This window comes from Myotis nattereri, assembly GCF_964212035.1.
Source record: "Myotis nattereri genome assembly, chromosome: 12".
NCBI classification, from domain to species: domain Eukaryota; kingdom Metazoa; phylum Chordata; class Mammalia; order Chiroptera; family Vespertilionidae; genus Myotis; species Myotis nattereri.
In genome coordinates this window covers 60,531,782-60,545,478 of record NC_138087.1, presented here as the reverse complement: position 1 = coordinate 60,545,478, position 13,697 = coordinate 60,531,782, and the positions used below count along the sequence as shown (strand labels likewise).

Sequence of the window (13,697 nt, the reverse complement as noted above, 5' to 3'; positions counted from 1 at the left end):
ATTCTTAAGCTTTTGAATATCAATTTTCTCATTTTAAAAATGTGGATAATATCTACTGGTTGTTGGTAATTACTGATAAAATGAATGTCTTGGAATACTAGAATTTATTATGCACTCAATAAATACTGCCTGAGACAGCATAGATGGACCTAGGGAGGGTATTATGTTTAGTGAAAGCAAATATCATATGATTTTGCTTATATGTGGAATCTAAAGAACAAAATAAATGAACAAACAAAATTGAAACAGACTTACAGATACAGAGAATAAAATGATGGTTGCCAGAAGGGACGGAGTTGGGGGACTGGGTGAAAAAGGTGAAGGGATTAAGAAATACAAATTAATAGTTACAAAATAGTCATGGAGCTGTAAAGTACAGCCTGGGAGTATAGTAAATAATATAGTAAGAACTATGTATGGTGCTTGGTGGGTACTTGAAATATCAGAGGGACCACTTTGTAAATTATATGATTGTCTAACCACTATGGCGTGTATCTGAAACTAATACAGAGATAATATTGTAATTAAAAAATAATTATTGCAGGGTCGAGAAGTAGAAGATGGAGAATAGTGGAATCTATATGGCAGATAACAAGGTGGTGGGTGGTATAAATTAAAATGAGTGAAAAGGAATAATGTATACCCCCAACAGAACACAGCCAGATTCCTGACACATAGGAAAGGTTTATAAAATAGTTTTCTAAGTGGAATTTAAAATATGGGTTTCATAGCTGACTTATACTTGTATTATTTGGAATACACCTTTTGGGACCTAACTGACCCCAGTTGAACACAGCAGTAGAATAATAGCACCATGAATCTTCAATTGAATTAATCAGTATTTATATCTATACTAGAGGCCCGGTACACGAAATTTGTGCAGGGGTAGGGTCCCTAGGCCTGGCTGGTGATCAGGGCCGATCAGGGCCTTCTGGCTGCTGGCCGGGGCCTTCCTTCATTCCGTGCCACCCCCTGGTGGTCATTGCATGTCATAGTGAGCGATCCAACTCCCCGTCTCCCAGTCAAACTCCTGAAGGGACATTTTGCATATTAGCCATATATATATATATATATATATATATATATATATATATATATGCCATAATTCAGTCTCATTGGATGCCCAGTTAATGAGATGTTTTGTCCTAGTGAGTTTGCCCATAAACCATGTTTTTAAATCTAAATTAAATGAGAATGAGAAAGCCAATTTCATATGGCTCCCTGGGATTTTGCCCATAGACAAATTCCTTTAAAACCCTATGATCCTTTGCTGCATTGCTTTAATGATGTTCTTTTATTAAAATGCCTATGACAATTAAACATAAGACAATACATACTTATATGCATAAAAACAAGGAAAACCCATAAACATTTTAAACTCCAGTGCACAGTATAGTTATCGTTCTCTCACCACAATTTGCTGAGCAATTTGAAGAAAATTTGTGATCTGCAGTGCACCCTGCAGAGACTTAGCATCATCCTGCTGTTTCTTCCAGAGTAAATGATAAACTCTGCTTGGGTTTCCCACACAATTATAAAATAATTAAGCTTAGCACTTTAAGGATGAGTTCAGGACTAGAACTGACCTCTTCTTGGCTAAATAGTGCTCTGAGGACAAAACAATTATAGAAGATCAGCTTAAAACACACACACACACACACACACACACACACAGTAACTTAAGTCCTTTGTAACAGTATCTCCAAAAAGTGCTGCCATTTTTTTTTTATGGATTTAAGTGTTTTGCCACCAAAATGTTTTCTACTTACAAATGAACAGAAATAGAAATACACTTCTTTGAGAGAAGGTGACACACACAAAACCTCTCATTGAGTAAAATCAGAACATTAGAAATGAGCAGAAAAATTTCAAAATCTACTCACCTCAAGAACATACAAGACACCAGTAGGTTATGAAAAGAAGGCTTCTAGAGACCCTCAGATCACTTCATCTCTGTTGTCACTTCTGCTTCTTTGGCTCTTTCTTTTGGTGAACAGGGGGTCGAAGGAAGACCGTGTCCTCTTACACCTCTTCTAAAAGAAGCAAAATATAGGGCATGTATGTGCATGCCCTATAAAAGGTAGCTATCTTTAATCTCTCCTTATTTGCCAACGCTGGTGAGTTGGCTGGACTTTGTAGAAAAATAAATCCTGAAGTTTTCTCTCCCAACCTGTTTTCATTATGTGAAATGAGGCTGTGATCTCTTATTTCATAGGGTGTTGTAAGCATCAAACCACATATGTATGTAAAAGTGTTTATTGAGGTTTGGAGGATAAAGCAAATACTCAAAATGTGTTGAACAAATCAGGTTTGTGTATCATTAAACTTTAAAAAATATCTATGTAAGTTAGGGTTAAGACCAGAAAGATTGCTTTTCTTTATGAAGTTTAGGCAAAAAAGAGTAAAATACTGTATTTCTGTTGTCCAGAGCTTGGAGCTTGATTTATGTAAACACTGCAATCTAATAATAATATGACTACTTTAATAAACTTTTTAAATTAATGCAATTTAAGAAAAAAAATTGGCTACTGCTACTTCTCATCCCAGCTAGATCAAGATTGAAATAGCAGACTAGTTAACTGGGGCCTTAACAGAATAACTGGGCTTCAGCTCCTATAGAAATATAAATGTTTAATCACAGGTTTCATAATTATCACAATAAAATCATATATAGCCACTAAAAATGACTGTATAAAGACTGTAGCAACAAAAATATTCTTATGAATCTTTTAAGCTGAGTATGACTATATACCTACACTATGGTTAAAACTCTGTAAAAATGATATATATTTGGGGGCAGGTTTGGAAAGGAACAGTGAAAATAAAGACAGTTTGATTCACAGAGGTGATCCAACATGGTTTTCAAACTATAGTGTGCAAATGAATCATTTGAAATACTTAAAAATTCACATTTCCAGGCCCACCCTTAGAGATTTGTATTCAAATTATTTGGAAGAGAGACTTCAGAACTTACATAATACTAAAACACCCCCAAGTAATTCATAATTTGTCCAGTTTTGGGCACTGTGACAGGATCATGGGTGAATTAAAGGATTATAGCCACGGTATTATAATCCATTAATGTGGTTATGTTGTTTGTCCACAAATGTGAAATATGGGGCAAATCAGGAATATATTGCAGGTGATTGTCCAGTCTCTAGTCAAAATGTAATGGACTGAATTTTACAAAGTTGTTGTATGATTATGACGTGTGTGTATTTCTGACTCACATTAGCCATTCTTTTTTATTAGCCTGTATTTGTGGACACAGTTTTCCCTATCTACTCCCTGGGAAGAGACTGATGCCATTTGTTCACTTATTGCCATTTAGTTCTCAGTATCCAGCAGGGCAAACAGTAAATGTAGAACAGTTCATTAATTGACGAGGACTTTAAGTGATAGCTCTCTAATGGAGGAGGATTGGAGTTCAGCCTGCTGTCATGGATTCAGTGTCCACATTTCTGGGGGAATCTACATTTGCTGTATCTTGGCAATCATCCTGCTTCCTCAAACCTGTTGAAACAGATCCCGTCTGTGCCCTGACACACATCATCCCCTGCTGTATTCTTGCTAGCACTCTCTCTAGGGCACTGAACTTCCTCTCTTCTATCAACTCACTAGTTAGCTTTCAGCTTTGAAGGGACTTACCAGCAAAAAGCATAGAGCGGTAGCCTGCTGTGATTTAATGATTTCTACCTAAATGGCCTCTTTGCTTAAAACTATGATTGGCACATACTTTAGAAAGTGTTCAAGAAAGGTTCATGATTATCCACTCCATCTGTTGGTCTGGTTACTTTAAATATCAACATTGTCCCTAACCCTACATGTCTCTGCATCTACATTGAAAACTTGGACTTTAAATAAGTTAACCGCTATGACTTCGTGGGTGGCCCACACCTCTAGCTTCCTTCTGGTCCTTGTTTTATCTTCCTCCCCATCTATTTATGGGGATGAAATTCCAGCAAGCCTTGTACCCAATCTCATCATATTTTAAACAATTTGATTACAAAGGATATGTAATTTAATGTAGACATAGACAGAACAGGCACATTAATAGTTACCTTCCCAAAGTGTACACACAAACTAACTGCAATGGGAAGGAAAAGGTGGCAGTATCATGTGAGGTACTTGGCACACATAATTAAGTTTATTCTCACAATTCCTATTACACGAGGAAACTGAAGTCTGGAGATAATAGAGGTTTACATGAAGTGACAGAGGCAAAATTTCAACTCATATCTCTGTGGCTGTAATACACCCCCCCCCCCTCCAATATTACAATGCTAGTCAACCTGTCTGGTTCGTTGAATTTAGTTTAAAAGCTAAAAACGAACCACTTAGAAGGAAATGACCATTACCAGCAACATGATGTCAGTTCAGACACGCCGGGCCTTCAGTGATGGGCTTTTTTGCTTGTGTGTTCTTGGTTTTTCTAGAACTGTCTATCTCAACTATTTGATGGTTGTCTAATCTTAGCTTTTGATGAAGGCTAAAAATAATGAAACAGAAGAAATATGAGGTTTTAAGTGGAGATACTATGAACATATTCTCAACATAAAAGTAATGTACAGGGCAAATGGGGAGCTGAACAAAAATGATTAATTGCTCATTAAAATTTACCTTGGTATTAAAGTGTGTCAAGGGCATATAGTTTCAAAAGGCTATTGGACAATACTACGAGTGTGAGAACAATAAGAAGAATGGCTATGCAGTCATCCTTCCATTCTGTGAATTAACAGCATGGGAACCATTGCATAATGACTGGGTGTGATGATACAGATCAAAAATGAACCATACAGCAATGCAAATTAAAGGCTGGGGTTGGTCTGCTTTAGGATAGGAATAATGAATGGCAGGGTCGGGTCATGTGAGAATTTTTCTCTTATTTAAGCACTCCAATGACAGTTTTAAACAGAAATTAAATTGTGGTTTGTATTTTAAAAATATCAGTATCTTTTCCATTAAAATACTCATGGAGAGAGTTAATGGTAGCACCTAAAAAATCATTCTGACACTAAAGTTATGTGCCCATCATTGAAAACAGGCCCAGAGGAGTGTCCACAAACCACCAGAAGCAGATAAAACTGACTTGAGAAATGAATTATGACCTATGTTTTGAGTCCTGGTGGGAGGAAGTGGTTATTAAGGATAATAGGTAGTCAGTATGAATATAGGGTTTTTTTTTATTCTTTCCAAATTGGAGACTTTGGATAAAACAACCTGAACAACTGTGGATTTGTCCTGTCAATACACTTTCTTTACAGCTAGAACCAGGACCATGTGCCACCCTCTGTCTTTCATCAACACCTCCCCTTTTTCATCCATTCAAAGAAACACTCTCAGAGTACAAAAGACTAACAGCGTATTATATTTCTTGATGTGGCTTTTCACTTATATGCAGTGATATATATGCAGGGAGATATAAGAATAACATTGAGGTAAATAAAGCTGAAGATTGTAGGATTTTTTAATATTCTGTTTATTGGAAAAGAGCCACAGATATTTTTATCTCAGATTTATTGTTGATGTACTAAAATTAAGACTTTCTAATTTCACTTCAAGATCAGTTCCATTTTTATTAATTTAATGTGCTTTTAAATTTAATTCTTAACACTACCTGATATTTATAATATTGATTGTTATTTCCATTATTTTATTTGTATTATTTTTGTTTTAAATTTATTTTATTTATCCTTTTTCAATTCACTTCTCTTCCATTATTTTGACTGTTGATTTTTGTTCTGTGAGCCCATTTTTTTAGGATTACATATTTATAATGTTTTAAAATATTTGGTAGTGCCAGTTTCACTTATTAGTTTTTCAAAAATGTAGGTTTGCCTATTTAATTCTGCTTTCCCTCTCAGAATTATTTTAGCTCATCTCAAATGTATCCATATGCAATTTTGGACATTGATATTGTGATGAAACCAAAAATTACTTAAGAAAGAATTGTTACCTTTATAAAGTTCATTCACATGCAGGACTCCCTGAAATACTTTATAACTTTAATGAGAATTTTGACATTTCTTACATGGAATTACTACATATTTCTTGCTTATTCGTTTTTAATTGTATGTAAAATATTTTTTCTTTATATTATCAAGCTGGTATCATTACTATGAAGGAGACGGATTAAAATTTAAATTAGAAGACTATGATGAGAATTTGGAATGAAATACAGCATTGATTAATGGACTAGATGATTTAATCAAATAATGCCTCTACCTGAGTTGGAGCTAAAATTCTAATGACTTGAAAATTAGGTAATGTTATGACTCAAACATAGAGACAACTACTCTGTGACCATCTCCTTCCATGAGTTGCAAGATTCCCATTACTGATTTTAATTTGAGTTATGTATACCACATCATTGTCACAGACAAGAATATGGTCATGTCACAGCCAATATTCCTATTCATTAGGAAACTTCAGCAAAATCTGGGAAAGCAAACCCAAAATTCCTTACAAAGTTTATCTCCAAATTTGAATGAGACAATTATTTCCTAAGCGAGTAAACATCTGATTATCCAGGGAATCAAGAAGCAAGAATATCATAGTTTGAAGAAATCAAAATGATACATTTTTTACTTAATAAATAAACTGGTCTTGCAGGTAGCTATAGATAATGAAGTCAGTATATTAAATAACCAAGATCTCTTTCACAAAATATATAAAGTAGCCTCACATCAAGCAAAGTCAAACCCTAAGCACTACTTAAAGACAGAGGAAGCTGAAATTTCAAAAAACTGTAAGGCAATTAGAAAAAGCAACAGAGATTAGCACCATGGACTCATTGGTCAAGTGCAGGAAAAGTACTCAAAGGAATAATAATACTCAATTTTAGCAAAAGACATAATCTACAGATTACAGAGGTAAATGAACTCTAAACAGAAACACCCCATCCCAAAATTCACACTAAATGCATCTTAGTCATCTGAAAGCCAAAGAAAATGAAGAGGCTTGAAAGCAGTGAGAAAGACACCACGGTCTGCAAGAAAAGACTTGTTAACTCACTGTCCTGCATCTAATGAAAACACCTTTCAGAAATGAAGGGAAAATCAAGACATTCTCAGAGGAAAGAAAGTCAGGAAAATCAGTTAACAGCAGACTTGCCTTAAAGAATGGCTAGAGAAGGTTTCTAGACAGAAGGAAATTATAAAAGAAGTGGCCTTGGAACACCAGGAAGGGAAAAAGAACACAGTAAGCAAAAATATAGGTACGTAATTCCTTTCTTCTTGGATTTTCTAAGTTATTTTGACAGTGGAAGCAAAAGTAGTCTGTCTTATGTAGTTCTAAATGTCTGTAGAGGAAATATTTATGATAATTATAAGCAGGGAGAAGGTGCTCAGTGGGCTAGAGTGGCCAGAGAACAAACTTGGACCTCTCTGCTCCGCCAGAAGCGCTTCTCGCTCCAATAGAAGGTTCTGGAAGCTTGGGAGCAGTGAGCTGGCCTCAAGGACCCTACTGATCTGTTTGTGGCACCATTAGAAGATGGATTGGTCCAAAGACAGATAGCTGAAAGTGCTGAAAAAGAAAATATAAAATGGACAACCACCATTATTAGTTCATCTCTTAAGAGTTGTGAAGTTGCAACTGTCCTAGAAAACCAAAGTCACAAGGTTCAGTATTCAGCTTCGGTGGAAAATGGATCAATTATATTTTCTCGTACTGGAGTTGCATTTCTATTGATGGATGCTAAAGAATGCTTTATGTCAGCTGAAGAAATATTTCTAGCCAAAATTGAGAAGTTTATTAACATTCACCAAAATAGTTTTTTGGTTCTGTCTGCTGCCCTCATGGCCTCAAGGGATGGAAACTGATGTTTAGGATTCAGCAGAGATTCCTGGGTAGTAACTTATGGATACTTCCAGTACACAACACAGTAAATGCTATTGATCTTATGTGTACTATAGCTAAGATCACCTCCAAACCATACATAGGTAGCATCTGCTACAGAGTGATAACAACTAAAGCTTACATCATTGAGCAAAGTCCTGTTTGGAAAACACTTCAACAGATAAATCTCGGTGACTCATTTAACCCAAATTAGAGTATGAATTATAAAGGTTCTTTTGGAAGAATATTAAAATAATTAGACTGGTTGAATAATAATGTTTAAATATATATTTTAAAGATTTAAAATTTTAAAAATAATAAAATATATACAATTAAAAGGGAAAAAAGATAATTATAAGCAGAGAATGAATCTAAAAAAGGAGATAAAAATAAACTCAGAGCAAGCAAAAGGAAGGAAGTGATAAAGATAAGGGCAGAAATCAATAAAGTTGGAGAAGAAGAAATATAGAGATATATTAACAAAGTAAAGAGCTGGTTCTTTTGAAGAGTCCAATATTGTTGACAAAGCTCTGCCAATACTGATTTTAAAAAGAGAGAAAATTCAAATCACTGTAGGAGGAATGAAAGAAACATATCACTACCGACTCTCCAGAATGTGTATATATCAAGTATTCTGTTTGAGACATATCAAGTGTGATATACATTATGAAACTTCAAAGCCATAAAGCAGGCACTGGGACTTCGGTGCCTTGGTGCATAGGGACTCTTGTTGAAACCTGCCTGAGCAGATCACTATGTTTCTTGGTCATTTGCCATGTGACAGTGTACCCTTCACCTGAGAACAAACAAACCCGATTACACTATTATGAGGAGTGCATGGCACAGCAAGGCTTAGTTTGTTTCATTCCGTGGAGATAATTTATTTAAGACATAAGAAATAAAATGAGAGCATCTAAGTTTCCTTTCATTATGCCATGGACATTTTTGCATGATTGCTACTTCATTAGTGAAATTATTAGCCAGCTACCTCCATGTCCTAAATGACGTCATGTTGTCACTGGCTGTAAATGAAGGAAGGTCACCTCATGGAAGAAAGGAATGACAAGTTTGTGTCTATGTACCTTAACTGCCAACGAGCCTTGTTTGTCCGCCTCCTCCCAAGACAGCTGGGGGCTGCGTGATTGATCAGGAAGCATGTTCTCCAGTGCTGCTCGGACTTTTGAAACTCTAAGTGGAAAATCATCATCAGAAAGCAGAGAAGTCAGAGAAGGTGAGAGCTGATTGCTACTTCATTTTGCGTAGAAACTGGGGACTCTTTTGAGAAACTACTCAGACTGATGTCTGTCTCAAAGTTCTGAACATTTCACTCACTGATTACAAAAAAATATACATTGTATAATTAGGCCATGAGAGGGAGAAAGTAGTCTCTACTGACTTTTGATCACGACCTTCACTAAAACATCAGGAAGATACCACCGAATATGCCATTTAAAGTCACAGGAATTTCTGTAGTTATATGCAACAGTGTTTCTCAACCTTTTGGCAACTTTAGGTCACCCATTTAAATTATACTTTAAAAAGATTATAAATATTTAAAACAATAATACAAATAAAATGTATATTTAAAATTGATAATTCCAATGATTTCAATGATTTGAGAGATGAAATTATTTGAAATATTTTACCAAGTTTTCTATATCTGGTTTAATAATGAATCAATGGCTATCATTGATAATTGGAGTCATATTCAGTTGCTATATTTTTAATTTTTTTCTATTCAATTAGAAAGTTCTAATTTAAATTTTAGTCACCATGAGTGGTCAATAGTCATCAGTGTATCGGTTTGATCATTTTGGAAAATCAGATTAAAAATGGACCTAAAATTTATAGATAGGTTTTTCAGTGACTGCATGTAATATCATCTCAAAAGTTGCAAAGTCAAATGTCCCAACATGATAGATAATGGTAAATGAGTCTTTTTGTATCTCTGTTTCATTCATCTCTGTAAAGCATTCTTCAACTCTTTCATTCTCTAGCAAGTGAAAAAGCATCAGGCATTGTGAAAGAGTGAGGCTCAGCAATCAAGCAATCTGCATCATGGTTTAATTTTCTTTTGAAACCTTAATATTTATCCTTAACTTGAAATTTTGTGATATTTTAGCATGGTTTCATAGCTTCAGACTGTTCAAAATTCGGCCCATTTCAGTCAGAAACACAATTTAAGTAATTCACTTATACCCTTGGAAATGATCTGGCAATATTAGAAATGTTTCATCAAATGTCTCATTTCACTCATTTGCATACATTTATGGCAATCTGCATTCTTATGTGCATCAAGTCATATTGAGGGAAATGCATGATTGGTCACATTCACAATTATCCTCTTTTCTTTTGACTCTGAATGTAGATGAGGAGTGGGCTCTGGAGCTGGACTAGCTTGGTTTGCCCAGCTCCTTCACTTTCTAGCTGTGTGACATGGACAGCTTCCTTTCCCTCTAACTTTTTATATTGATAAATTGAGGAACATACTAATTAGTATCAACTTCATACGTCATAGTGGTAATTAAATGAGTAAATTCATGTAAAGGTTTTAAAGCAATGATTGACACATAAGTGCTCAGGACAAGTTATCTCAGCACAAATCCAAAGAACTTACTTATATATCGGTAATTTTATCTAACTGTAGTATATGTAGTACATGTGACTTTAATTACTTTTCTAAATAAGTATGTGTTTTTAGTCAGAATTCATTCTGATATGAATTGAAAGAAAAAAAATCTTGTACCTAGCTTAACTAGAGAAAGGACTACATTGGCTCACATAAACAGGAAATCCTAGAGGAGATTTCACATTAAGCCTGGCTCAATTAAGAATTCAGACAATGTTACCAATAATAAATCAATCTATTTTTCTCTCTCTTTTCAATCCCTTGGCTCTGTTGTCCCAAATTTGACTTTATTCTTAGGAAAAAATGACTTTCAGCCACTCTGTCCTTATAATTCTTAGCTATCACAATCTCAAAAAATATCCTTATAAATCCCCATGTAAAATAAATACATGAAAATGGAAGAGGGTCTAGGATATGGCCTCTGCCTTCACATTTTTAGTCTAACTAGGAGCTAAGCAAGTAAATCAACATGTATAGTTCAAGGTCCTGGAAATGATAATGGCTTTATTTGTTGAGTATTAACTATGTGTCAGGCTTTACATTATACTTTTTTATTTAATCTTCACAGATTAAAGACTGTGATTTAGGGACTATGATAATCTCCAGTTTACAGATGAAGGCTCAGAGAAGTCAAATGACTTGCCCCAAGTTAGGAAGAGTCAGAGCTCAAATTTGAAGCCAGGTCTTTCTGACTTCAACTTCTTAATCTGCACCCTTGACCACCTTACTCTGACTTTTAGAACCTTAGAGTCTAACAGAGAGCCAGCCAAGCAAATCTTCAGTTTCAGAATATAGTACAATAAGAAAGACATTACTTCTATCCAGTGCTTTGATGTAATAAATATCATGGTGGAAGGTGTTTCTTCATAAGCTTATGTCAATACTTGGCAATGACAGCGTCTGTCTGAGTCAGTGTGGGCTGCTATAGCACGGGACCACACACGGGGTGGCTTATAAACAACAGAAATTCATTTCTCAGTTTTGGAAGCTGAAAGTCTGAGATCAAGGTACCAGAATAGTTGGATTCTGGTGAGAAATCTCAGGTTGCAGAAGGCTGACTTCATGTTACATTTCACATAGCAGAAGGAGAGTGAGTGAGCTCCCTGGAGTCTTTTTATAAGGGCACTGATCTCATCCACCCTCATGACCTAATTGCCTCCCAAAGGTCCTACCTCCAAATACTATCACAATGGAGATTAGATTTCAACATATGAATTTTGGGGAAAACAGATATTCAGCCCATAATAATATCCTATGAATAAATGCATGGGCTTGCATGGATCTTATAGCTTGTGTCTCTCTAGCACCCAACCAGTTCAGACACTCTTCACTGTGTATATGACCATTTGTATGTGCTCACCAGAACCCAATGCATTGTAAATATATTCTGAAATGTCAGAAAACTCTATTCAGAATCAGAAAATCCCACCATTTCTGAGATTTCAAAAGGTTTATTTTTACTATATTACATATATAAAGAATGAATAACATTAACTTTTACAAAAATAACATTAGAATTCTGACTTTATTTTAAAAGTGATATTTATGCGTCCATTCATTTTATACTTATAATGATGCTATGGAGTAGATTATTAATGTTATCAGTATTATAATTATCATTACACTATAAGGAACCTAAGGCTCAGAGTTATGAAGTGGCTTGCCAAGTCACACATTTAGCAGCTGGTGAGACCTGCCTCTGGTTGTAAATCTTTCTACTCTACCTCAGTGCCTCAGGCATTGCCAACAACCATGCTAGCTTTTCTTGGCTAGTTCTTCCAGAATGATGGATATCTTTTAAAAGTTGCCAATGTGACTGCAATAGCTGATTATTGGCTGGCTAGAAATAAAGCATGTACCAGACACTGTGGTGAAGTACCAGTGCACTTAGAGAGGCATTATTTTTAATCATGAAAACCTGGTATGACAGATAATTTTTTGAAATATTAAATTGTGTTTTGCGTTTCCAGCTGTAAAAAATAAAAAGGAATAAACAGCATTCATGTTTTATGCTTTGTATTTTCCTCTTCTTGTTCTAAAAAGACAATCAGGACTTTACATTCCCTTCTCTTGGGTGTAATTTCTAAGCACAACAAAATTACTGGTAGAAAATCCTTTTTAAGGTCTTTATGGAAGCTTAAATTCATGGCTGACATATGAGGAGGAAGAAAGAGAAGACAGTCTCTACCAGGGTGAAAAGTAAATAAAAGCAGTAAAAGAGTTGGGCTATCATCCCATAAAATTTGTGGTATATTTGAGATGTGAAGTGTAGTCCGTTGTAACGTTCATGAAAGCAGGAAGAAACCCCAGGAGGGAATGACACCTTGATAAAAGGTCAGGAGCTTGGACCCTAGAGGCTAGGGCTGGATCATAGACCAACGTTCAGGTGCCTGACAATGATACAAAAGCTCCAGAGCCGTGGGACTTCAAAGTTCAGAGTAGGATGGATGATAGGTTTACCTGCCCTTCCAGAACCTCCCAAAGGCTTCTAGAAGAGGCTTTTGCGAACACAAGATTTTACGGAAGCCCCATTGCAATCTTTGTATGCTTTTCTGGACAACAACTAGCTGGAAACTTGAAGTCAGATTTAACTTTATTTAAAAACAATAAAGCACATACATGTATGCGTGTGAGGTAGAGTTGGATTGTTGAAACAAACTTGTCAAATGTGGATAATTTTTAACATTGAGTGATGGGTATCTGGGGGCTCATGACACTTTTGGTGTTGTGTGAGAGTTTTTTCATAATAAAACATTTTAAAAAATCAATGCGGTAATAATTTTTTTACCCCTATTTTCTGGAATGAGGTTCTACCTGGCCATGCTGGGAAGAGCTTAGGAAGTACAACAAAACAATGCTGCCGTGGGCTTGGAATGGAGAATGGCAGTATACATGCTATGCATTTTCCATCCTGGATCAAGATTCTCCGACTTCTATTTTTTATATAACCAAGGTTATTAGAAATCAAAACATGCCATTTTAGTCATCTTCACATATGACAAATATGTCATGCTTTTGTGGGGGTAGGTTAATAACTTAAATCAATAGCCAAATGCTTTATCATATACAAGGTTATTATCCAATATTTGATTCTATGTACTTTTTTTAAAAAAACCAAAACCTGAATGAAATGTTTCTGCTTGCTTCAGTTCCAGGGAAGCACTACTAGGGGTAGAGATGGAACTTAACTGCAGTCCCCTATCCACTAAAGCTTCTAGGTACAGATAATCGG

At 35.5% G+C, this 13,697-nt stretch overlaps 1 pseudogene across 1 annotated transcript in view; it reads left to right on the top strand.

Moving 5' to 3' along the window:
- Positions 1–8,050, top strand: part of LOC308527738 (protein SPO16 homolog) — a 44,873-nt pseudogene extending 36,823 nt beyond the window's left edge. Inside the window, exon 2 of the transcript in view lies at positions 7,489–8,050. The product of the transcript in view is annotated as a protein SPO16 homolog (transcript). The remainder of the gene's footprint in view (positions 1–7,488) is intronic.
- Positions 8,051–13,697: the final 5,647 nt, after the last annotated feature.